Raw genomic sequence first — 27,203 nt, forward strand, 5'->3', positions numbered from 1 at the left:
AGTGTAGGATACATTGTAGAAGTGCAATATTGTTAGAAGGGAGGCCACAGAGCAAGAGGTTGCATTAGTCCAGGCGGGAGATAATAAGGGCATGGGTGTTTTTGCAGTTTCTTGGTCATGGAAAGTATGTATCCTGGAAATATCAATCTTTATCAAAATTAAAGTAAGTCAAACCAACTAATTTCAACAGGAATCGCTGAACATCTTATGTGTCTGATGCTTCCCAATTATCCATCAATTACATTGAGTGATAAATTGTTAATAATGGGTCTGGTATAGGATACTTTCCATCTTGCTTTCAGGGTAGCAGAGCTTATTTATTTTTGCCAGTGTTGGAAAAGTTAAGCAAGGCTACATGTCAAGATGCCACCAGGGGGAGCCGAAGCTCTGCAGCAGAAGACACTAAACGGAGCAACGAGAACCAGGAAGTAAATACACAGTGTGTGCTCGTACACTGCCTCACATCACATCTGGGGAGCAGAGCTGCAGGGCATGCGAGGAATAGTCAGGAGAGTCGGGTCAAGCACAGTACGGGCAGAAGGAAAACCGGAAAAGAGAGCAGAAGCAGAGTCAAGGTCAGGCCGAGGTCAGTACCAGAGGAAGCCACCGAGTGGGGAGGTAGGTGAGGGGACAGAGGACTGGAGGGACGACCAGGCTACGGAACACAGACAAGGGCACGGGGGCGCAGGCACAGATGGATCAGGATATCACTCACAGGACCAGCAATCACAGGAAAAGCAGTGCTAAGCTTATAGCCGGCGCTGGTTCACTGGAAATGTCAGCTTTTAAGGCATCCAGGCTCCGGAAGTGAGGCCCAGGAGAAGGCTCCGCCCCCTAGCCATGTGGACGGGGAGGCGAACCATGACACTACATATGTAGGTTTTGGAATAAAAAGGCTAGAATTAATGTAACATTTGGTTAAAGGGTTCATTGTGTCAATTGGATGTTGAATATAACCCTCCTGCCTATACCTTTATAGATAAGAGTATGTTCAATCCATGTTATCCTTGTCTTCATTTAAATTACTACACCTAGTGTTATAGGATCACCTGGTAAGTGTCAGGGATTGGGAGTAACGGATGACCAGGGAAGATAAGGTAACCGATGGAAAACCTAATGCTGGCGTCCCTGAGCTCACCCTCACACCCGGAGGTACCCTTCAAGGTAGGGTGGTCCGGGCCCCCGACCTGGCCCTGACTCCTGTCCTGACCTTGATGACAAGTCCTCATCACATCCACTACCCTGGGGACTGACCAGGACAGAAATTTCCAAAACCCCAGCAACAACAAATTACAGACAGGGGTAAAATATAAACTCATACACACCTAAAACCTACACCAGGGAGCAACTAAGGATATACGGGTAAGGAATAACAAGGGAAAGGAGGTAGTATAAAAACAAAACAACTTGCAACAAACTGCAGCAGACAGCAACTGCTGCAGAACATTATAATACACACCTCAGCTGCTGCAGAAACTCTTAATACACACTTTAGATGCTGCAGAACCTGATACTGTATATTTGATACTGCAGAACTGCACAATACAAAGCCCAGCTGGAGCAACAGAAAAAATAAACACATCAAATGCTGCAGAACCTCATAATACATACTTCAGATCCTACAGAACTTCATAAAACCCACCTCAGCTGCTGCAGAATATCATAATACACACCTCAGATGCTGCAAAAACTCATAATACACACTTTAGCTGCTGCAGAACCTCATAATGTAGATTAGATGCTCCAGAACTGCACAATACACAGCCCAACTGCAATAGAAGAAAAAAAAACACCTCAACTGCTGCAGAACCTCATAATACATCCTTCAGATCCTACAGAGCCTCATAAAACACACCTCAGCTGCTACAAAACCTCATAACACACATTTTAGGCTGCTTTCACACCTCCGGTTTTTGCTATGCGGCACAATCCGACACTTTGCAGGAAAAACGCAAACTTTTTTTTTTGCTGCCGGTTGCGTTTTTCCTGCATAGACGTTAATTAGTGCCGCATTGTGCCGCATGGCCTTGCGTTCCGTCCGGTTTTTGCCGCATGCGGCAGTTTTAGCCGATACGGCGGCCGGATGGAACGTTGCCTGGCACGTTTTTTTGTGCGGCAAAAAAAAACGCATGGCGCCGCATCCGGGCGATGCGGCGCTTTTCCCAATGCATCCCTATGGATGCCGGATGCGGCGCGATGCGGCAAACACCGCATCCGGCCACCGCATGCGGTTTTTGCCACTGCACATGCTCAGTAGCATGCCGCAAGCGGCAAAAACCGGACACGCCGCATGTAGAAAACTTATGCAAAGGATGCGGTGTTTTCACCGCATCCGTTGCATAGGTTTCACAGCCGGATTGAGCCACACGGCTCAAACCGGATGTGTGAAAGCAGCCTTAGCTGCTGCAGAACATCATGATAAACACCTAATTTTTAAATCAATCAAGTAATGGTGGACAGGCAGCTCTATCCTCTTTTTTTCTTCAAAAAGAGATTCTGCAGCAGCTGAGGCACATATTGTCAGCAATGTTAGGGGTCAGGGTGACTTTGAATATTTATAATTTCCAGGAATGTGGAAAACGTCCTGAATAAGACTTATTCTGCTTATATTCGGGATACTTTTTATGGCTGTGATCATGAGGACGTAAGCATTTAATGCCTTGTAAAACCAGTTCCACCGCCCTGAGAAGCCATTATAGGGCACACGCTGTAATATAAACAGCTGTACATTGCACAATGCTGTGCAGACAATAACTTCCTAAAAAACAATTGTTAGAATAATTTCACTTCCTTATTATACCACATGATTGACTACTACAAGTAACCAAATGATGAGGAACAAGGCACAACTATTCATCATCTACAAAGAGAAGAGGCCTCATCTAGGCCTAACCAGCCTTGTTGCCCATAGCGACAAATCACAGCACAGCTTCCATTGTGCCAGGGAAGTTCCTGAAATGAAAGCTGGGCTGTGATTGGTTGTATGGACAGAAAACATGGCTTGTTATAACTCATGGACACTATTGAGTCACCAATAGGGTCTTTACCCAAATCAATTACATGCGTGTTCTGCAGCAGCTGTCTGGATTACAATGTTCTGCAGCAGCTGAGGTGTATATTATAATACTGTACAGCAGCTGTGTTCTGGATTATAATGTTCTGCAGCAGCTGAGGTGTGTATTACAATGTTCTGCAGCAGCTGATGTCTGTATTACAATGTTCTGCAGCAGCTGATGTCTATACACTGTGTGCAGAATTATTAGGCAAGTTGTATTTTAGAGGATTTTTTTTATTATTGATCAACAACTATGTTCTCAATCACCCAACAGACTCATAAATATCAAAGCTTAATATTTTTGGAAGTTGGAGTGGGTTTTTTTTAGATTTGGCAATCTTAGGAGGATATTTGTTTGTGCGGGTAACTATTACTGTGCAGAATTATCAGGCAACTTAATAATAAACAAGTATATTCCCATTTCACTTGTTTATTTTCACCAGGTAAACCAATATAACTGCACAAAATTTAGAAATAAACATTTCTGACATGCAAAAACAAAACCCCAAAAAATAGTGACTAATATAGCCGCCTTTCTATATGATGACACTCAGCAGCCGACCATCCATAGATTCTGTCAGTTGCTTGATCTATTTACGATCAACATTGCGTGCAGCAGCCACCACAGCCTCAGAACACTGTTCCGAGAGGTGGGCTGTTTTCCCTCTCTGTAGATCTTACATTTTATGAGGAACCACAGGTTCTCTATGGGGTTCAGATTAGGTGAACAAGGGGACCATGTCATTATTTTTTCATATTTTAGAACTTTACTTGCCAGCCACGCTGTGGAGTAGTTGGATGCATGTGATGGAGCATTGTCCTGCATGAAAATCATGTTTTTCTTGAACGATACCGACTTCTTCCTGTACCACTGCTTGAAGAAGTTGTCTTCTCCTGGACGAAGCACCTTTGAGGTGCGAAACGCGCGTCAGTGTGTTGGTGGGAGGTTGCGGTGCTACTACTAACCCGGACCCTTGGTAAATGCTTTCTACGTATATGATGTTAACTTAGCTGTTTTTTTCTGTAGTCCCATATTATGTATATGTATATTTTGACACTTACTAGAGATATTTGGGACTGAAACAGCTTGGATACTTATATTCAAATACACATTGTCTATTTTTGCTAGTCCGGTATTTTAATAACAAGTGCCCAATGTTTCCCACTTTTCCATCCGTCCTTTCTGGGCTGATCCATTTTTGTTATCATGTTATTGTTGTTTAATAATAATAAAATATAAATGCTTTTATTCTAAACCTTGGCTTGCACAACTCCTTTTGGTGTATATAGCTCTGAAATATGGCCAAACTGGTGGCAAATGGCATCTTGGCAGCTTCACGCTTGATTTTCCTCAATTCATGGGCAGTTATTTTGCGCCTTTTTTGCCCAACACGCTTCTTGCGACCCTGTTGGCTATTTGCCATGAACCGCTTGATTGTTCGCTGATCACACTTCAAAAGTTCGGCAATTTCAAGACTGCTGCATCCCTCTGCAAGACAGCTCACAATTTTGGACTTTTCAGAGCCCGTCAAATCTCTCATCTGACCCATTTTGCCAAAGGAAAGGAAGCTGCCTAATAATTAAGCACACCTTATATAGGGTGTTGATGTGATTACACCGCACCCCTCCTCATTACAGAGATGCACATCATCTGATTTACTTAATTGGTAGTTGGCTCTCAAGCCTATACAGCTTGGAATAGGACAACATGTATAAAAAGTATCATGTGATCACAATACTCATTTGCCTAAGACTAGGTTCACATTTCCGTTGTTTTGCATCAGTCACATGCGTTGCTTGACGCATGTGACTGATGCGTTGTACAACGGATGACAAAGAACAGAATTCATTGTCGGACTCCGTTGTGTGCGGGGGTGGAGAGCGAGGGGGGCGGAGCGCGAGGGGGGAAGAGTGCGAGGAGGGAGGAGCCGAGCGGGGCCGTGGCGCTGAGGACGTTAGTGCCGCGGGGACTGCAGGGCTGGGGACAGGTGAGTGTGTGAGTGTGTGTGTGTGTGTGTGTGTGTGTACACATGCGGAGTGCGGGAGGGGGCGGAGCCGAGCAGGGAAGTGTCGGCCTCCCTGCACTCGTATCCAGGGTAAATATCGGGTAACTAACCAAAGCGCATTGCTTAGTAATCCGATGTGTATCCTGGTTACGTGTGCAGGGAGCCAGATAGAGCATGCGCAGCAAAATCCTACGGATTGCGCTGGTCAAAAAACGTTACAGGCTGCGTTCCTTCCACCCCACAGTCAGTCGTTCCACGACTGATCAGTCGGGCGGAGGGTGCAATGCAGCATCATCAGTCACAATCCGCCGCTCATACAAGTCTATGGGAACAACGGAATCCGCCAAACGGATTCCGTTGTTTACCAGAGCAGCGGATTGTGACTGATAAAATTTAACGGAAGTGTGAACCTAGCCTAATAATTCTGCACACAGTGTATTACGATGTTCTGCAGCAGCTGATGTCTGTATTACAATATTCTGCAGCAACTGATGTCTGTATTACAATGTTCTGCAGCAGCTGATGTCTGTATTACAATATTCTGCAGCAACTGATGTCTGTATTACAATGTTCTGCAGCAGCTGATGTCTGTATTACAATGTTCTGCAGCAGCTGATGTCTGTATTACAATGTTCTGCAGCAGCTGATGTCTGTATTACAATGTTCTGCAGCAGCTGAGGTGTGTATTATACTACTGTACAGCAGCTGTGGTCTGTATTATGATGTTCTGCAGCAGCTGATGTCTGTATTACAGTGTTCTGCAGCAGCTGAGGTGTGTATTATAATACTGTACAGCAGCAGTGGTCTGTATTATGATGCTGTGCAGAAGCTAAAGAGTATATTATGATGTTTTGAAGCAGCTGAGGTGTGTATTAGGATTCAGTATAAGGTGTTAAAGGGGTTGTCCACTATTTGGACAACCCCTTCTGAATCCCTCTGTTTACCAGCATTAAAATAGCAACACCTATACTCATTTCCGATGCAGGCACTGTTCCAGCAGTGTTGGCACTCTCCTGGGGCTCCTGTGACATTGCTATGCCCCTCAATCCCTTGGACCAATCAGCAGTGGATTCATTCTTTTTTTCCCTTGGACATAATTGACATCCGGAGGAAGTGAGAGGGCAGCAGCAGCTTAAATATGAAAAATGGCTCTTGAAAGCAGAGAAGAAAAAAACAAAAAAAGGCAATAAAAAATTAGCTGTACAATTAGGGTTTAAGATTCATAAAAGGTTAGCTAAAACAATTACAAGTGAGACATGCACCTCAATGTTACATACCTGTCCCGGATCCAGGCTATAATCCCCTCATCCCAGTCCACAGAACTCTGTTGTACTCAAAGGTTGAGCTTTGCAGATGGCCCAGGGTGATCCCTGCTTCCCGATCTCCTGCCTGTGGCCTCCAGTGCTTCTGCTACCTGCTTCCCGGTCTCCTACCTGCAGCCTGCAGTGCTTCTGCTACCTGCTTCCTGGTCTCCTACCTGCAACTTCCAGTGCTTCTGCTACCTGCTTCCCGGTCTCCTGGCTGCGTCCTCCAGTGCTTATGCTACCTAATTCACTGTCTCCTGCCTGCGGCCTCCAGTGCTTCTGCTACCTGCTTCCCAGTCTCCTGCCTGCAGCCTCCAGTGCTTCTGCTACCTGATTCACTGTCTCCTGCCTGCGGCCTCCAGTGCTTCTGCTACCTGCTTCCCGGTCTCCTGCCTGCGGCCTCCAGTGCTTCTGCTACCTGATTCCCTGTCTCCTACCTGCAGCTTCCAGTGCTTCTGCTACCTGCTTCCCGGTCTCCTGCCTGCGGCCTCCAGTGCTTCTGCTACCTGATTCACTGTCTCCTGCCTGCGGCCTCCAGTGCGCCTGCTACCTGCTTCCCTGTATTCTGCCTGCAGCCTCCAGTGCTTCTGCTACCTGCCTGCCAGTCTACTGCCTGTGGCCTCTAGTGACGGTAGCGTGAGCCCTGTGGGGTTGGAGTCTCTGGTCCTGTCCCCGGTTCTCCCTTTGCTACTGAGTCTTCTGATTTTTACGGTCAGCGAGGTCCTTGATGGTCCACTTGCTGTGCAGGTGTTAACAGGTCGGCTTGGAGCTCTTTCCTGTCCTAGGGTCCTGTACTCCGTCGGTGCGTAGTTCCGGGAGTACTTCACCGTACTCCACCGGCAACTACTCTCCTGGGTACCAGGTCACCGTTAGCCCGAGTCAGAATATCTCCTTACGTCCACCTTCTTACTCCTCTCACACTCCACTTCTCTCCACAGTCTGCCCCTTCCCACCTGGTCAACTAGTGGACTGGATTGGCTCCACCTCTAGGTGGCCATTCATTGGTCTGACCCTAGCTATGTACCATTGTATTGGGGATTATTGAGGAAAAACTGGGATTACCTGAGTTTTTTTGTTACCAGCACTGGTCTCCCAGGGCCCTAGGGGGTAGGTCCTGCATCCTTGTGGGGATGCAGAGCCTTGTAGCACCCTGATGGCTTCAGGGGCGCTACAGATTTACTTTTACTAATTCTGTGTAATAGGTATTACATATAACATTATTTGGGCTTCTGCCGGGCGATAGGTGCAGCTGGAAGCTAATAATAATGGCAAATAGCCTGAAGGGTTGATGACATGTCAAACAGACTAACACCAGAAGAGTTAGGTGGGGCCATCAAAGGAAATTTCACTTCTGCCGGAGTTTTTCTTTGTAGCACGCACGGTCTCTTTATGGCGTAAAAATGCTACACACCTGAGAATGACGACAAATAATTTTTTTTTACACGGCTTTCACTTCCCCTATTGCATTCATAAACAAGATGAAGAATTGTCCTCTCTGTATCGAGTGCAACCAAGGAAATTTTGATATAAAAGTCCCATATGGGTTAGAGGGGTTTTCCAGGGCTAGTATATTAATGGCACCACAGCTAATCAGCTGATTGAAGGGGCTACACCACATCCTCTTTACTCTTCTTCAGGTATAGCTCTGAATTTTTCTTAGTAGGTCCGCCAGGTATCACAGGTCACCGCTATTCTGTCCCGGACTTGGGGAATGTCCGGGGCATGGTGCAGTGGGATGGAAAGGATGTAGGAAGGTCCTTATAGTAAGGAGAGGAGAGACAGGTCACCTCCTGACACTATCCTGTGTCTGTCGCCTGCACTCCCTAACGTCCCTTAAACGGGTCCTTCCCCCTCCACCATCATGTGCCTAGTCAATAGCTGTCGCTCCACTCACCCTGGCTAGTGCAAAGGCCGCAGTGTGCACTAGACTCCACCACTGTGATAATAAAACACAAGGGAAGGAAGACAGATAGGGGCACATAGACAAAAGGATACAACAAACGTAACTATTGCAGCCAAACACCAAGGCTGCAAATGGCACGGCTCCAACAGAAGATCTCCAGCAACTGAACTTCCTGCAGCAAACATAATGTGTTGGGTTGTGTTGTCATTTTCCAAGACCTGTAACATTTTATTTTTTTTTGTTGATGAAGCTGTGTGATGGCTTATTTTTTGTAGGGCAAGACAAAGTTTTTATTGATACCAACTTGGGATGGATATGATATTAGAAAAGTTCTTACCTTCCCCCGGCTTGTCTCCCGTCTGACCCGCAGGTTCCATGGTAGAGTCTAAATTCTAGTGGGCTAAAGGACCCGTGCTGACGTCAATCCCATGTGATCAGAAGGGGCGGGGCCAACATAGCTGATACCAGGTAGAAACTCCCCCTTTTACCATATAGTGGACGGGAGGAAACATGTCCACACCCCCCAACCAAGCCGATCATGCCCACTAGGAAGGTCCTTCTAGCCACTGGGTTCTGGCCACAACCCAGGCTCCATTGCAGATTCTCTTGATTGGTAAGCATCAGTGCTGAGTGCAGGGTGCGCTGCGTGACATCACAGTTAGCAGCAGCGGCTGCGTCTGTTAACTGGGTGGCACACAAACAATTTGAAGGCGCACTGTAGCCCCGGCCGACATAGAAACAGCTGGTCTCGCGGCCTCAGCACTGTCGCTGGTGATGCCGCCTGGGGCCCCCTGCCCTAGCACAACCTGTGATTACCAGCCTGGGGCCCTATGTGAAGCATGGAGAGCCCACTAAGGATCCGGGGCCTACCGGGGGATTCCCCGGCACCCCGGTGGCCCAGTCCGACCCTGGATATGACCACGTGTTATATTACGTGTTACAGCATTTTTAGTGGTATGGCAGCAACCCCCCTACACTCCCCAAAAAAAGTTTCCTATGAAGATGGTGATGCCTGTAGCTTTCAGTGGGCCCTAATCTGCAATGGCAACCCTTCTACAAATTGAAGGGAATAGGACAGATTTTTACCTGTTCTATATAAATACTGCTTGTTTTTAGGTTGTTCATGCAAAAAAATCCTGCTGACTGATAAACTCCCATAATACAATTTACTAACATACTTTCCATATTAATATCTAGTTTTCTAAGACCTTTGCTTTTTGTAAATTAATATTAGCCATTATCATTACTTCTAGGGAATATAAATCATCAGGTGTGCACTTATATTAACTGAAATGTAAAATAAAGCTGCAGATTTAACATTAATTGTCGAAAAAAATAAGTGGAATGTGCCCATATAGCAGAAAGAAAATAGAGTTGTGTCCAGTGTCAGCCTGGGGCGGCAGGAGCCCACCAGTAACACTGACTCTGGTGGTCCACTGATCAACTACATGCAAATATTACATTCACAACTTTACCTATGCTTCTATATACTAATATATTAGGTGCAACACTCACGACAGGTGTAGAGGCAGCGTGCGGGAGTAATGGATCCACTGGACCATAGGGGGGACCCCGACTTACTCTTTAGTGGTTGGGGCTTAAGTAAGCTCCTACCATGAGGCAGTCGCCAGATACCACTCCCAGGGCAGTGACCAGGATGGTGGCAGCTGACCCCCAGGACAGAAGACGGACTCATGTGCAGGCAAATACAGGCAGGATGGCTGACGTAGACAGACAGGAGGGTACGGACAAGTATGGTGGGCATGGCAGGGTAGATAGGTATGGGAAGATGGACATAGGTATAGGTGACAGACACAGGGATACCTGTACCTGACAACTAGCCAGCAGACTGGTAGCTAAACTAACTAAGGACATTGCGCAGGCACCTCCCCTAATAGAAGGGTGCCTTAATAACATAGTGCCTGTCAGCCATTGGCTGAGAGGCATTTCCTGGAAATGGCGTGCTGGCCCTTTAAAGGGAACCTGTTAGGTCCAATATGCACCCAGACTCACAAGCAGTTCTGGGTGCATATTAGTAATCCCTGCCTAACTCTCCCAGTCCACTCTAGGATAATAAGCAGATCTTTAGAAAAAGTATTTCTAAAGATCATTTATTATATGCTAATGAGGCCAGAGACTAGTTGCAAGGGCGTTACTTGCCTTGGCTAGTCGGCCCACATAGCATGTTAGCACACCCCTGTGTGTGTACTAACATGCTAATGAATGCGCAGCGAAGCCGCACATACCTTACTCTTGATGGGGGCCGGCGGGGGATGGATGCGCAGTGCGCATGATCCGGAGTCCCAGCACTTCCGGTTATGCACACTATACCTCACTGAAGCCGGGAAGCTTATGTGACGCCCTGGCCTATCAGGTCATCACAGGGTATTGTGCAATCTGACCTTCAGCACAGTATCCACCCTCCTTGGTTACGGATCCTGGTCCTTTGGTGTTGCTAACAGCTTAGCCAATCAAAATCCTAGGAACACTTCCCACTTTAGCCTACCAGACACACCATTGAGGGGCATGAAGGGAATAGGGCCGCCCACATGGGGGGTTGGTGAGGGGAAAGTGAGGAAAGTGACAGTTGAGCTGGGGAGTTGAGCTAGGGAAGTTGAAAGGAGAGGAGGTGGAGTGGTTGCTCTCGTGAGGAGAGGCTACGGAGGAGAGCTCCTGTGTACTAGGTGGCAGACGTTGGTCTGGGACTGGTAGGAGCTGGAACCCCGGTCGCAGGGGACAGTGTCAAGGGGCACGGACTGCCGAGGAGGGCGGCCGGCAGCCTTGAGTTATCACCGGGCAGGGGCCAGGGCACGATGGGGTACGTGGACCCCAGGCCGTAAAGTAGCTTCACGCGTTTCGGTAATTTACCCGACGGGGGTGAAGACTTCAAGTGTCATCCCAACCCGCTCCAAAATCGGGGTACTAGCGCACCGATGAGATAGGACTTTCACAATACAGTCCAAAGAAATCCTACGCGTGAACCCTGAGAGCAAGCTCACTCCGTCAGCCATACAGGTGAGAGGGACCCGAAGAGTTTTATACCCACGGGTCCAACAGAGACAGAGGTGCCAAGGACAGGGCCACAGGCTAACAGCAACACCAAGGGCACGGACCCAACCGTGCTCCCTACAAGCTGCATTGGTGCTCAGAATTCTGGTTTACAAGCTGTCGGTGTTGTTATTCCTGGACTGAGTGGGTACACTGAAATACCCCTAATCCTACCCCAGCGGCACTTATTCACCAACCATCTGACGGGTCAGGCTGCCACACCATCGTCACCAGGCTCCACTACAGCAGCGGTGGTCCCTCACATTACCACGCACCATGGGTGGCATCACAAACTTCTCATCCCCCCGTACATAGTCCCTCCTTCTATCGAGTGGCCGCGCGACCCCCGGGTCTGGAGACCCCTCGAGCCACCCCGGATCCGGATCCAAGCAGCAGCCTGGCTGCTGGCACGGGGGCGGCACACTTACGCCCAATGTGACGCCCTGGACTAGCCAGGTAGTCACAGACATAACATCACACACACCCCCTCCCCCGGATAGTTACACCAGTCAACCAAAAACCCTTGTTGCCTCCCTCCAGGGGCTGATGTCCACACCAGGTGGGGTGGAGCCAGGCGGTTGGCCCCGCCCACCGAGGAGTTCACAGGCCTGGAGGCGGGAAAAGTGACAGATAGAGTTTGGAGGTGAAAGTGAGAGGAGTAAAAGTCTGTGTGTGTCTGGGTAGGAGCCCAGGCACCGTCAGCAAGGTCGGCAGACGGTGGTGGCCGTCTGCAGGAGTTAGCGGATCTCTGCAGAACCGTAAGGCCGGGGTTGGGCGGTGGCCCACCGGTACCGAACCGGGGAGCGGAGTGAAGTTAAGCACACAGGCAAGGCCATCGGACCCCGACTAGGCTTGGAGCTGCCAACAACGGTCAAATCCGAGAGTGACCGGAACCTCAGGGGTTTCCTAACACCCAAGTCCCGCTAGAAAGCAACAGTCCACACTGTGAGAATATACAGCCACCTCCACAGGCTAGAAATCCAAGGGCCAGTGCCTGTGGGCAAAAGGGCTCCTACGGTACCTATACGCCGGGGAGCGGACTACCGTTGGGAAACCATCGGAGTCGACACATTCTACACAGGTGCAGGGAAAGACAGCCACCATCACCTGTCCGGGGAGAGCAAAGACACTGCAGCCGGCTGCGGGACCGGTCCATCCGGCCGTTTGGTTTACCAGAGACTGTGTGACTTTCTGTCTGAGTGAGTACACCGGTGCCATCCGGCACCGCGCCGCGCTGCCCTGCAACCCTGCATCCCAGCCATCCAGCCTCCCCGCATCATCACCAGGCCCCGGGAACACCAACCCCTACCCACGGAGGGGACAACATCCTAGCTGCTCCCTACCATCGCTCCCGGGATCCCCGTCACCAGCAGAGTGGTGCCATCATCACCACGTCCCGTGGGCGGTGTCACGAACTATCTCCCCAAACAAACCATTCCTTTTCACTCACGGGTGAGGAGCGCTGCTCGAGTCCCCGGGTCCGGCCCACCGCTCGAGCCACCGAGCAGCAGAAGCCCCAGACCCGAGCGTGGCGAGCGCGTCCCCTCCGCCCGCGACACCAGCATCAGTTTAGTGTGCATTCATCTTCCACCGGCCACCATCACAAGTGAGGTAGATGTGGTATCGCTGCGCATTCATTAGCATGTTAGCACACCCACAGGGGCGTACTAACATGCTATGTGGGCCGACTAGCCAAGGGAACTAATGCTCTATTCCCTGGCCTCATTAGCATATAATAAACGATCTTTAGAAATAGTTTTTATAAAGATCTGCTTATTTATGCTAGTGTATACAGGGACAGTTAGGTAGGGATTACTAATTATATTCTGGGTGCATATTGGAGCTGACAGGTTCCCTTTAAAAAGAGGGTAGGTGTGCGCGTGTGTGCCCTAAGTGCACACTCCAGAGAGACCTGAGCTGCATGCACAGGCCCTGGGAGGGGGAAGAAGCAAGAGCACATGTGCACGGCCGCAGGACAGCAGAGGAGGACGCAACATGGCCGGGGAAGTGAATAAGTTGGCATCCCTGCAGGGACACAAGCGCTACACTAGGTAGTTTGTAGATGTTTTCTATGTGTGTACATAGTGAAATAAGAGTATTGTGCCAACTACTGGTTATGTTGGGGAGGTAAGTGACATACCACTGCAAAGGGGCCCACCGGAGGATTCTCCTGCTCTCCTGTGGGCTAGTCCAAGCCTGGTTGTGTCTTTTGTTTTCCTAGGAATTTACCTGAGTAGTGAGGTGAATGACCAGCTTACAAAAACATAATTTTTGGACACTCTGTCAGGAGATGCCTATACTAAATGTGTCTAAATATAAAAGTTAATGCAGCCTGATTTTGCGATTATCTCACCATAATGTATTGATTTTCCAAAACTGGAGTTTTTAAAGGGGTTCTATTTTACATTTAATCATTCTCTAGGGAAAGATGAGCAAACCTGAACTGTAAAGTTCGGGGTTCATACCGAATTTGGACTTTTAAAATAACTCCGTGTTCAAGTCCTGTATGGATATGTGACGCCCTGGGCAAGCCAGGGGTCATAGGTAATGACATCACCACACCCTACACCCCGGTTAGGTACACCTAAGCTAGACCAGAAATCCTTGTTGCCTTCCTCCAGGGGCTGATGTCCACACCAGGGGGTGGGCCAGGCGGTTGGCTCCGCCCACCGAGGAGTACACAGTCCTGGAGGCGGGAAAACCAGGCAGAACAGTTAGAGAAGAGTTTTGGAGTGGAGTGGTAGAGGAGCAAGTGAGAGGAGTGAAGCTAGAAAAGTAGTCACATAGCAGCCTGAAGTTGGTCCGGGTGTGTGCCCCGGACTGAGACAGCAAGGTCAGCAGACGGCGGTGACCGTCTGCAGTGGAGGCTGATCGGAGGTGCCGTAAGGACCGTGGACGGGTGGTGGCCCGGCAGTACCGGACCGGTACACAAGGAGAAGCCAGCACCATTGGCAGGGGCCTTTCGGATCCCGGCAAGGCTTGGAGTCGCCATGAATTTGCCAAATCCGTCAGTGAAGGGGACCTCCGGGTCTCCAAACAACTAAGTCCCGATTGAAGGCAACAGTCCAACCGTATGAGAGAGACACCGCCACCGCCAAGGCACCAGTTTCTCAGGGCCAGCGCCTGCGGGCAAAGAGGGGCTCCTCCGGCCCATATCCAAGTCGGGGAGCGGGTTACCGGTGGGAGCCCATCGCTACCAACATTACACAAGGTGCAGGGAAAGAGACAGTCACCGTTAACTACCGGGGAAAAGCAACAGCAGACGTCCGTGGGAACCGTCTTTCCAGCCGTGTGTTTTACCGAGAACTGTGTCACCGTGTCAGGCTGAGTGAGTACCACCGTGCCGTACGGCACAGCGCTGCCCCCGCGACCCTGCACCTCACCAGGCCCCGCACCTGGCCTGCCATCCCTCATCCTCCACCCCATCACTGGGCCCCGGGACAACCAACCCCTACCCACGGAGGGGAGAACTAACAACTCTGCTGCTCCCTGTCACCGCTCCCGGGATCCCCATACAGAGCAGCGGTGGTGTCCACACAATCACCACAACCATGGATGGCATCACGGACAATAAATCCCCAAAACCAATCCCCTTTTCACTCACGGGCGAGGAGCGCCGCTCGAGTCCCCGGGATCCGGCCCATCTCTCGAGCCACCGAGCAGCAGAGGCCGCAGCAGCAGCGGCAGCCGGACCCAAGCAGCGGGAGAGCGCGGCGTCCACTCCTCCGCCCGCGACAGATACTAATCACTCGATCGAACATCGAGGTGCTCGGGTACATTCGATACTTGGCCCAGTGCGAGCCGCTCACAGTCTCTGAATAGCTCTCACTGGGGGTGAAAACGTTTTCGGATGTAGTGTGTAAAAAAAAAACCTGCCCCCTCCTTGAAATGCTCTCTTTATGGCTGGCTTTATGTATGTGTGTGGAGAGCCGAACTGCCCAAACATTGACTTCCAATTGGGTTCGGGCTCCAGGATCAAGTTCGGTTAAGTCCAAGTCCCAAAATATAGCCAGGCAGAACCTGGAGACCCCGAACTTCCATGGGTCTGCTCAGCTCTATCCCTAGGCTCCGAAATATATTACAAACTGAGCTTTCCTCACACTCCTAATGTCCAACACTTCTTCTCTGCCCCTGCTTAAGACTTTGTTGATGGGCTGCAGTGGTGACATACTGTTGACAGCCATGCAGTTAATCACTGAGCACAAAGACTCTTGTTATCTACATTGAAAGAACCACTGGGATCCGTGATTGACTACATCCGTTATGAGTGCCGTAGACATGACACCACCACTGCAATCGGTCAACAAACGTAGAGGCATCTCTGGACCCAGTGACGATGAGTAAAAAGGTCAGTGTGTTCTTTTATATGTCTCTGCTTTTATGGAGTAATAAATATTAAAACAAGACAATCCCTTTAATGAAATTGAAGGAAAAATAAAGATTGATACATCTGTATTCATTATTGATTAGTACATGAAGGGAGCAAAGGGCAGGAAGATTTCCGCCAACAATCTACCCGGTTGTCCCAGACCTCCAAGTATATTGCCTGCATACTTGTTAACAGGCTCGATTTTGGCCAGCATAGTCCCAAAAAGTCCAACCTCATAAAGGATCTACAAAAGTACTTTTAAAAGTAGGTGTTTGTTGGGCTGAAACATCCCAAAATGTTGTACTGTATGCACTGGTAAGTATAGGAACAATGGGACATAACCATTGACCACTACCCATGACCTTCCATCAATAAACATTATGGTTTTTTACATCTTTCAATTGATTAATCTACCCCTTTGTAAAATTTAATAAAGCGTCCACATAAATTGTCACCTAGCTTTCTGTAAAGTCCTACAGCTAAGAGTATAGGAAATTCTATTTGGCCATCATGGTAGGACTATAATGGAGGAGGAAAACCAATACTGGCCCTAGACGTAATGATTATGGCTTCCCATTTTGGAAACTTGAACCATGAAATAAGGAAATGCCACACAGCATTTTATCAGATCTTCAGATAACTTTTGGTCAGATTGACCAGGAAATGATTAATTTTATTCTTAGCAAGGAACAAGGGGAGTGTAAGATCAGACTATCGGTCACCACCTCCGTCCTATCTCTTCATGACCTACCGGAATTTTTTTCCCCAGAGATGAGTGGGCAGATTTTAACGTTAATTCCCTTTCAATTTATGAATGAAATTCTCTCTCTTATCCATTAAGATTAGATGACATAACGTCATGGAAAGGTCCAGACAGAAAAAGAGGAACTGGGAGAAATAAAGAAAATGTCTATGACGGGTTCACAAAAAGTTCATAAGGTCACATTCGCGACTTTTGCCAAATCATAAAATCTATCAGTAAGCTATATAAACAAAGTAAGATGTTCAGAAAAAAATTATATTTTTTTAGTTTTATTTTAACAAAATTCTGAATGAAGAGGACAATAGTGGTTTTTTGGATCGCCGTTGACTGTTCTTCACAAAATACAAGTATATGTTAAATGTTACCGTACTGTCCATAGACTTTAAATGTCTAGGTTGGTACGCTCCTCTTCTGCAATGCTGTTCTAAAACTGTTGCTGCTTCGTCCTCCATACACATTGTTCATATAATCGCAATTAAAAGGATATTAAAAAAAAAAATAATAAAAACAATTGATCACCCATCTACAGGATGGGTCCTGCCACTAAGACCCTTGTGTGAATGGAGTGGAGGCTAAGCATACGCACCAGTTATTCCCAGCAGTTCACAGACAATGAATGGAGTGATGCCTATGCTTGACTCTTGTTCCAGTCAGACTGCTGTGACCTGAAGCCAAATTCCCACACCACACATGTATAACTTCAACTGTAACTTTACTGGAGAGGTAAATAAACAATAAAACTCATCTTTTTTGTGGATGGGGTCGGTCACGGCTTACAACATCAGGCCACCGGCCTGGTACAACCTTTAGCGATGAAGTGGTGTGCTTCAACCGGACTCCCAATGCACGGATGTCTTCGTGTTTAGCCAACAAACTGCCAAGGAGGAGCAAGGACCCTAGACCGAGCTCCGGCCCCCCTTTCCCCCAACTCTTGTTCCAATCAGAACCTTGTTCTCTAGAGCAGTTGGCGTCCCAGTGGTAGGACCTGGTATACCCATTTAACCCATCCCAGTCATATTGCCCTTAACGAGGGTGGTATACCAGTCTCATGAAATGATAGCATTTTGGTGTGTTACACCACCCATCAACTATAGATTGGGATCCAATCCTGATTCTGAGGATAAATCAGCATGGTGCCACCTTCACTGTCCTTTCCTAAATAGCAGTGCTCCCAGCCAGGCTGTGTAGAAAATTGCAGCTTATCCCATATACTTGTGAAGAGGGTGGAATAGCTCCTGTACGGTTTATGCAATGAATTTCATGCGTTAGACCAATTGTATATGGTAATATGTTGTGCTACTAGCTGGGTACAGGTACCAGGTACAGTAGACCGGGACTGTCACCAAAGGCACCACTTAGTGGTTGGGCTTAGATACCAGCAGGATGGAAGGGGCAGGGTTAAGGAAGAAGTGACAGATGTGGGAAGGAGGACAGTTGAGAGGTCTCAAGAGGAGCCATTGTAGAATAGGGTTAAAGTGTGAGAAGATGTGGCCTTGATGCTAGGGCCAGTCAGGGAACCCTGGGTTAACTTCGGGAGGTCCGGAGCCTATGACTAACACGGACAGGCTTAGACAGTCTTCAGGCTAGAAAGCCACCAGGGCCCAAAATTAAACAAAGGTGAATGGAGTCAGAGGGAAGGAGGCACAGACCTCGAAGCTGGAGGACAAGACCCAAGATAGAGGAGGGCAACAGGCCAAGGAGTAGTATCCCAAACTGAGAGGAAAGAAGGAAAGGAAGACCATGTGTGCCATACTGGCGTGAAGAATAAAAGTCAATGTTTCTGGTTGACTAAGCGAACTCTGGTGTTGAGTGTGGTACTAACTGTCTATGACTACTGCCAGTGGGGTGATAGACACCGGCTTGAAAAAACAGTAAGTGTCATGCACACCACCCAAAGTCACATTCGCGCACACACCCCTTGGAGAAGGAGTGCGGTGCCCGTGCGGACCGGAGCCGGCACCTTTCACTTGACTGGAGCTGCAGCGCAATTCCTCTGCACAGGGGGAAGTCAATGTCCTTCTGTTCAGTTAAAGACCATGAGGGGGCTGTAGCAATGAATCAACATCGGGTCAGCAGACACTTGCAACTCCATCATCTTGCATTATCTTCTGTAGAAGCCCATATGGCAATCTATGGGTCTGTATACATGTCGCAAACATTTTCTTTTCTTAAAACAATGTCAATTATAAAATAAATTAGAATAAAAGAGCCCAACAATGGCAAAAGTACAATGACGTGTCATAAATAACCATCATTGCAGAATGAGGAACAGTCATCTATAAAAACAATTCAGAAACGATAATGTGACATGTGGTTTCATACTGCGGGTAGACGTTCATTACAACATTCAGGCGAGACATTGCATGGAAGGAAAGTTATACCAATTAACTCATGATAATAATTCTCGAGGTTGTCTGATACTAACAATGTTACACCATAGGGTCTTAATCCAGGATAGTTAAATGGAACTTGTCATTAGTGCAGGCACAATGGGCTCATTTTTCAGCTTTGTTGTATAGATTGGGACAAACAACGCAGAGTTATTTCATTATTGTTAGAAATTATGCAAGTTAATGACTGGTTGGTTGTACATAAGACAGGATAATACTTCACAGCTCACACTTAACTGTTTGGGACAGCCACACCATGTTCCAAATTATTATGCAAATTGGATTTAAGTGTCATAGCGATTATTTTTTTTTTTCAATGAAACTCATTGATGGTATTGTGTCTCAGGGTTCTTTGGATCACTGAAATTAATCTCAGATACCTGTGATAATTAGTTTGCCGGCTGAGCCCAATAAAAGGAAAACTGGATGTTCCACAATATTAAGCAGGCCACAGTTTTCAAGTAACATGGGAAGGAAAAAGGATCTCTCTGCTGCCGAAAAGCATCAAATAGTGCAATTGGGACGCCCTGGCAAAACTAGGGTGTCACAGAGCCTACAAAAATTCAGCAAAGTGCAGGCCATTCTCCTCCTTGGTAACCTGATCCCACACCAGTGCAGCAGGACGGACCCCCCCCCCCCAGTGTAAGAGCTAACTGAGCAGGAGGGGAGGGGCGAGAGCAGAGTGTGTGGGGAGAGGGAGAGGAGAGGAGTCCGGAGTTGTAGCTCCCGGGCTGCTACAGAAGCGTGCTCCAAAAGGGCCGGGACAGGCTGTTAGTGAGGAAGGGACTTGGTGACCGGGGCAGGGTAGTGGCCCGCCGGTATTGAAAGAGATCCCGGATCACTGCAGGGGAGTGGACTCCCCGTCCCTGGCCGAGGAGGAAAGAAAGAGAAAGAGTGGAGAAAGAGGCACCTGACTGCAGGGAAAGAACAGAGGTCTGCTGCACCGTGTGTGGGACTTAAACACCCTCCGTACCGAAGGCTGCGGACTCCGGCAGTTTCTAGTTTACCAGTGACTCTGTGTGACTTTAATCTGAATAGTGAGTACACCAGTACCCTCAGGCACCAAGCCGTGCTGCCCCGCAACCCTGCTCCCTGGCCTTCCTGCCTCCCCGTACCACCACCGGGCCCCAGGATCACCAACCCCTACTCACGGAGGGAGAACCAACATCCTAGCTGCTCCCTGCCATCGCTCCCGGGATCCCAGTCACCAGCAGCAGTGGTGCCCATTATCACTGTGGCGCCCCTGACCTGGTCAGGCACCACTGAGTACTGCACCCATGCTGGGGACAGTACAATACAGGTAATCCAGAAGGCTGACCGGGGTGTGGAACACAGGCGCATAGTGATCAGGTCTCACACATGTACCTTTGAGAGGACCCCTGGGGATCCCAGGAGGGGGCAAAGCCTTGACCTTCACTGGAATAGTGGAGGGGGCCAAAAGCCTCCATCTCCTCTCAAGGGGTGTGGTGGAGAGTCTGGTTGCTAGGTGGCGTAGGCAAGAACAGGAGAGGAGGAGCAGTGAGTCAGTTAGAGGAGAACTCCAGAGGGCTCAGTGAGGAGCAGACCTGTGGGGTTGATGCTGTCTAACAGCGCCCGCGCAGTGGCTACTGACGGGGGAGAACGGTCAACTAGGAGTGCTACCTGAAAGCCAGCTTCAGCTAGAGAGAAAGCACGGAGTGGGAAGTAAGGAGACTGCTAGAGAGCACCAGGCCCAACCGGGCGGCAGATCCCGAAGCGAAGATAGATCCAGCTTTCTTCTGCTAAACCTGCCGGTGTGGGGCTCTCAAAGCCCACACCACAACACCACAAAAGCCGCAGCCACGTAACCGCAGTGAGGGCCCATAGGTCACAGGAGGCAAGCAGCTGGAGTGGCCTGGTCCGGGGAACAAGCAAACGGCAACCAAAAGGGGGAGAGAGGCTGCAGCATCTTCCCTGGGCGACCCCCATAGGGACTCAAAGTCGGGGTCACCCCAAACCACCAAGGGCTAAGGAAGGCGAGTCAGTAGTCACCCTCATAAAGTCAGCCTGAAGGATACCTGGTTCCCATCTGGTTCATCCCAGCTACGCCCGGGTTACTCACCCTGCCATCAAATGTGAGTAAAAACCCTAAAAGACATCCTGCCTGTGTGGTCATTCTGCGACTTGTGGTACTACGCACCTACACCGGGCCCTGGGGCTTGCCTCACTCTCAGGAGGCTACTACAACTAACTGCACACACCATCAGCCCCAGGCGTCCCCTAACCTGCAGTGGCGGTCCCCACTGACCGCAATACTGAGAGTGGCGTCACGATCAAAACCGAAGATTCCCTACCTGTGACCAGCACCAGCTACGTGGAGTCCCTGAAGGTATGCACCGATACAACACCTGCGGGGCTTCACATCTGGCGTCACGAACAGGATAAGGACTAGACCTGTTCAGACAGGTGACCATGTGCCTGGGCGGTCCGCTTGAAAAATTGGAAGCGCCGCCATATTGCCACCATGAAAAGCGCGCTGAAAAACAACAGCAGCCCGCGCTGGGAGAAGTTACCGCCCACGAAGAGGTGTGGCTACCCAGAGATCCCCTGCAGAGTTCTGACCTTGCCAGCTATGAGAGTGGAAGCGTCCAGAGACGGCGGGAAGGAAAGAGAGCCACAAGCCTGCTGCTGGGAGAGGAGCTGCTGAAAGAGGCAGAGCAGAAACTGAACAGCTTGCTATCAGAGGCAACGGCGAGTCCACAGCTGGAGAGTCGTGCAGAAGAGGGCGCAGAAGAAATGGCGTCTGACCGCAGAAATCCAGAACCGGGCTCCGCTGCCTGGTGGTATCGGGAGCTGGCCCAGTTCTGTGACCGGCTGGAGACCCGGGTTGTGGAGCAGATCCGGGAAGAACGAATGGAAATGCTGGAGATGACCGCGGCGGTTCGGGCCTATGAAAGGAGAGCCGCGCGCCGAGTGCCAGACGGGACGGCGACGACGCAGACCCCGATGCTGCCACCGGTGGGTGAGTCAAGTGATGCCCCGGCCAGCGCAAGTGCCCCGACCCCTGCTGCCACGCCCGCGGTCCCCGAAGAGGCGTCCGGTGCGGCGACGCTGAAGCAGGCCGCAGCCACGCCAGGTGCGGCCTTCCAAGCCCCAGCGGCCGCAGCGATGCCCTGCTCGGCCCACCAAGACCCGGTCCCTGCAGCAACGCCCAGTCCGGCCCGCAAAGAACCGGCTGCCACCGCGACCCTCATCCGCGTCGCAGGCGTAACGCTGACCCAGGCCGCCGCCCTGCTAGGCCCGGCCCGCCGAGACCCCACCGCCGCAGCAACGCTCGTCCGCGCCGCAAGTGAGGTGCTGAACCAGGCCGCAGCCACGCCAGGCGCGGCCCGCCAAGCCCAGACTGCTGCAGCGACGTCCAGCCCAGCCTGCACAGATCCCATCGCAGCTGCGACGCCGATCCAGGCCGCCGCCATGCCGGGCGCGGCCCGCCAAGACCAGGCCGCCGCCATGCCGGGCGCGGCCCGCCAAGACCAGGCCGCCGCCATCCAGGGCGCGGCCCGCCAAGACCAGGCCGCCGCCATCCAGGGCGCGGCCCGCCAAGACCAGGCCGCCGCCAAACAGGGCGCGGCCCGCCAAGACCAGACCGCCGCCATGCCAGGCGCGGCCCGCCGAGAAGAGATTACCTCATCATTTACCCCGGCCTGCAAGGCCAGAGCAGACACCGCTCCCCAGTCCAAAGAGGTCCCTGCTAGGAAGACCCTGATAGGAGAGGACCCCGAATACTGGAAGCTGAAGGCTGACCTAGAGGCCCAGTTCCCACAAGAGATGGTGGATCGGTATCTGCTCCCTCCGCATACCCCCAAGGAGATTCAGGCAACCCCTGCAGCCGCGCCAGAGAGTCCACTGCCCAGACCAGCTGAGGACCACTCATCCCCAGCGCTGCCACAACCAGAGTGCAGCGAAGAACTAAGGGGGAGAGGAGGCCAGGAAGCTGAGGAGCTGACTCCGGAGCCACCAGCAGTGGAGCAATACTCAGAGCCGGAGATGTTACCCTATTCACGTTGGGATGAGGAAGACCTGACACCGTCCGCTGACGAAGATCTGCCTAAAAGTCTCACCTGGGAGTTTGCAAGCTGTACCACGCAGAGTTCAGGCCGCAAGACAAGGCGTCGCAACAGAACACCGCTGTCCCCTGCACCACAGTCTCCAGAGCAGAGAGAAGTCACAGCCAGAGACCTACAAGAAAAACGGTCCCTCAGAAGAGCCAAAGCCCAGGTCAGAGGACCCCTTTGCAGAGGAGTAGTGGAGGATTTCAACTTGAAAAGCGGATACGGCTTTATTGTAGCCCCTGGTATCAAAGAAGGGATATTTGTCAACAGAAGAGATGTGAGCGCTCATCTGCCTAGAGGACACCCTGGCAGAAACCTAAAGATGGGGGATTCAGTACAATTCACTATGCATGAAGGCGAAAGAGGACTGTACGCGCTTGACGTAGCACTATGCACCAGCAAACCTTACAGCCACCCCATGCTACAAGAAAGAAAAGACAGAGATAAAGACACAGATGAAGATCAAGAAAGAAAAGACAAGGAACCTACAGATGAAACTACCACAGACGACGACAAAGAGCAGGAAAGCAGCAGGTGCCGCAGCCATACAGGCTCAAGCCCTGGTAAAGAGGAGTAAAGTAAAGGAAAGTAAGAAGTTACTGTTTCGACCAGTTTGAAAGTTTTGTTTTGCAACGTTCACGTTTAAGCATGTGCCCACAAAAACTATTGTGAGAAAACCATAAACCTTAAGGCTATGAACTGGCTATAGCCACAAACTCTCGCAGTGTAAATAGTTACACCAGAGGGCACCACCGCCACCAGAGTCAGCCTGTTTAGGGGCTTGGCTCGTCTGCAACCAGGAGGAGCCCGTCCGTATATAGGGCCTTGGCTCGCCTGCGACCAGAGAGCATGCCTGTTTATGGGGCCTTGGCTCACCACCACAAAGAGGGTACCTGGTTAGCACCAACTGTGGAGGCCGCCTCTGCATCCTGCCAGAAGAGGCTGAAGGCGCGGATCCACCAGGCCAGGTATACCCTGAAGACCACCAGACCATGAAAGCCGCCTCTACATCCTGCCAGAAGTGGCTGAAGGCGCGGCCAACGGGAGAGGCAGATTGGAGGAAAGGTCTGGGGAAGTAGATGGCCCAGATCTGGTTACCAAAAGGACCGGTGACCTGCCTCCTGAAAGGGTTTGGGTGGGTTAACGGACTTGTGGGTGGAGGGTGGTGATGTATGGTACCTGGTGCTTTTAAAAATGTTTTACATGTTTTAATGTTTTATGCATTTTAAAATGTTGTCTTGCAGCCCGAGGACGTGCTGGTGATAACTAAGGGGGAATGTGGCGCCCCTGACCTGGTCAGGCACCACTGAGTACTGCACCCATGCTGGGGACAGTACAATACAGGTAATCCAGAAGGCTGACCGGGGTGTGGAACACAGGCGCATAGTGATCAGGTCTCACACATGTACCTTTGAGAGGACCCCTGGGGATCCCAGGAGGGGGCAAAGCCTTGACCTTCACTGGAATAGTGGAGGGGGCCAAAAGCCTCCATCTCCTCTCAAGGGGTGTGGTGGAGAGTCTGGTTGCTAGGTGGCGTAGGCAAGAACAGGAGAGGAGGAGCAGTGAGTCAGTTAGAGGAGAACTCCAGAGGGCTCAGTGAGGAGCAGACCTGTGGGGTTGATGCTGTCTAACAGCGCCCGCGCAGTGGCTACTGACGGGGGAGAACGGTCAACTAGGAGTGCTACCTGAAAGCCAGCTTCAGCTAGAGAGAAAGCACGGAGTGGGAAGTAAGGAGACTGCTAGAGAGCACCAGGCCCAACCGGGCGGCAGATCCCGAAGCGAAGATAGATCCAGCTTTCTTCTGCTAAACCTGCCGGTGTGGGGCTCTCAAAGCCCACACCACAACACCACAAAAGCCGCAGCCACGTAACCGCAGTGAGGGCCCATAGGTCACAGGAGGCAAGCAGCTGGAGTGGCCTGGTCCGGGGAACAAGCAAACGGCAACCAAAAGGGGGAGAGAGGCTGCAGAATCTTCCCTGGGCGACCCCCATAGGGACTCAAAGTCGGGGTCACCCCAAACCACCAAGGGCTAAGGAAGGCGAGTCAGTAGTCACCCTCATAAAGTCAGCCTGAAGGATACCTGGTTCCCATCTGGTTCATCCCAGCTACGCCCGGGTTACTCACCCTGCCATCAAATGTGAGTAAAAACCCTAAAAGACATCCTGCCTGTGTGGTCATTCTGCGACTTGTGGTACTACGCACCTACACCGGGCCCTGGGGCTTGCCTCACTCTCAGGAGGCTACTACAACTAACTGCACACACCATCAGCCCCAGGCGTCCCCTAACCTGCAGTGGCGGTCCCCACTGACCGCAATACTGAGAGTGGCGTCACGATCAAAACCGAAGATTCCCTACCTGTGACCAGCACCAGCTACGTGGAGTCCCTGAAGGTATGCACCGATACAACACCTGCGGGGCTTCACATCACCACGACCCGTGGGTGGTGTCACAAACTATCTCCCCAAACAAACCATCCCTTTTCACTCGTGGGCGAGGAGCGCTGCTCGAGTCCTCGGGTCCAGCCCACCGCTCGAGCCACCGAGCAGCAGCAGCCCCGGACCCGAGCGTAGCGAGCGCGGCCCCTCCGCCCGCGACACAATGCCTTGGACAAGGAATGAAAACATTAGATATTTCACGAAAACGTAAGCGTGATTATCGTACTGTGAAGACATTTGTGGCTGATTCAGAGCACATACGTGTTCGTGCTGATAAAGGCAGAATGAGAAATGTTTCTGCCAGGCAAGTCCATCGGATTAAGAGAGCAGCTGCTAAAAATCGATTACAAACCAGCAAACAGATATTTGAAGCTGCTGCTGCCTCTGGAGTCCCTTGATCCTCAAGCTGTAGGATCCTTCAAAGGCTTGCTACTATTCGGCCACCCCTAACCAGTGCTCACAAGCAGAAACGGTTGCAGTGGGCCCAGACATACATGAAGACTAATTTTTAAACAGTCTTGTTTACTGATGAATGTCAAGCAACCCTGGATGGTCCAGATGGATGGAGTAGTGGATGGTTGGTGGATGGCCACCATGTCCCAACAAGGCAGCGACATCAGCAAGGAGGTGAAAGAGTCATGTTTTGGGCCGGAATCATGGGAAGACATCTGGTAGGCCCCTTTAGGGTTCTTGAACGTGTGAAAATGACCTCTGCTAAGTTTCTGACTGACAACTTTCTTCCATGGTACAAAAAGCAGAAATGTGCCTTCAGAAGCAAAATCATCTTCATGCATTACAATGCACCATCTCATGCTGCAAAGAATACCTCTGTGTCATTGGCTGCTATGGGCATAAAAGGAGACAACCACCAGGCCACCATCTTCCCCTGACCTCAACCCTATAGAGAACCTTTGGAGTACCAGCAAGCAAAATATCTATGAGGGTGAGAGGCAGTTCACATCAAAACAGCAGCTCTGGGAGGCTATTATGACATCATTCAAAGAAATTCAAGCAGAAACTCTCCGAAAACTCACAAGTTCAATGGATGCACGAATTGTGAAGGTGATATCAAAGAAGGGTTCCTATGTGTTACACCTGCCTGGATCCACAGATTCTGTAATGGACAGGCTAGAGGGAAACCACTTCACCAAGCAGGACCCCTAGAACCCTGAAACCCTTTAACCCCTATACAGGGATTTGGAATTACACAGTGCCCTTGAGATCACTACCTGTGGAAGTCTGCAGTCCGAGAGAGTAGTAGTCAGCCAGGGTCAAACCAGGAATTGCAGAACAGTGACAGAATCGGCAGGCAAGTATGTAATCAGAAAACGTAGCAGAGATCAAATCCGGATCGGGCAGCGAGGCACATAAACAGCAGGCAGGAGAGGTAGTCAGGAAACAAGCAGAAGTCAGAACACCAGAATCACTAAACAGAACAGGGCGGAACAGGGACCAGAATATCAGAACTATCTCTGGCAGTGGTCAGCAGACAGGAGGGGAATTAAGAAGGGTGTGGTATCTTCCCATTGGTTGTAGCTGAATGATGGTAACTTCAGCTGGAAGACACACGCCATCTATAGTCAGCCAGTGGTACTGCAGATCCCAAGGAAACCCAGCCCAGTGGATGAGCGGAGCCTTTCACCCACCGGTGCCGCTGGCATCGACTCCTCTCCTATCACCAGCACTATCCATGGCAGGAATATGGCGTCATCTGGCTATCGGAGTAGAAGTCGCTGGATCGGACTCCGGTGGTGACGTAACACTATGTTAATGTGGAGCCCCGGGGACACTGTGTCGGTGCATTACCTTCAGGGACTCCACGTAGATGGAGCTGTCTGGTAGGAAATCTTCTATTCTAG

The sequence above is a fragment of the Anomaloglossus baeobatrachus genome, chromosome 4, assembly GCF_048569485.1.
Source record: "Anomaloglossus baeobatrachus isolate aAnoBae1 chromosome 4, aAnoBae1.hap1, whole genome shotgun sequence".
In the NCBI taxonomy this organism is placed as follows: domain Eukaryota; kingdom Metazoa; phylum Chordata; class Amphibia; order Anura; family Aromobatidae; genus Anomaloglossus; species Anomaloglossus baeobatrachus.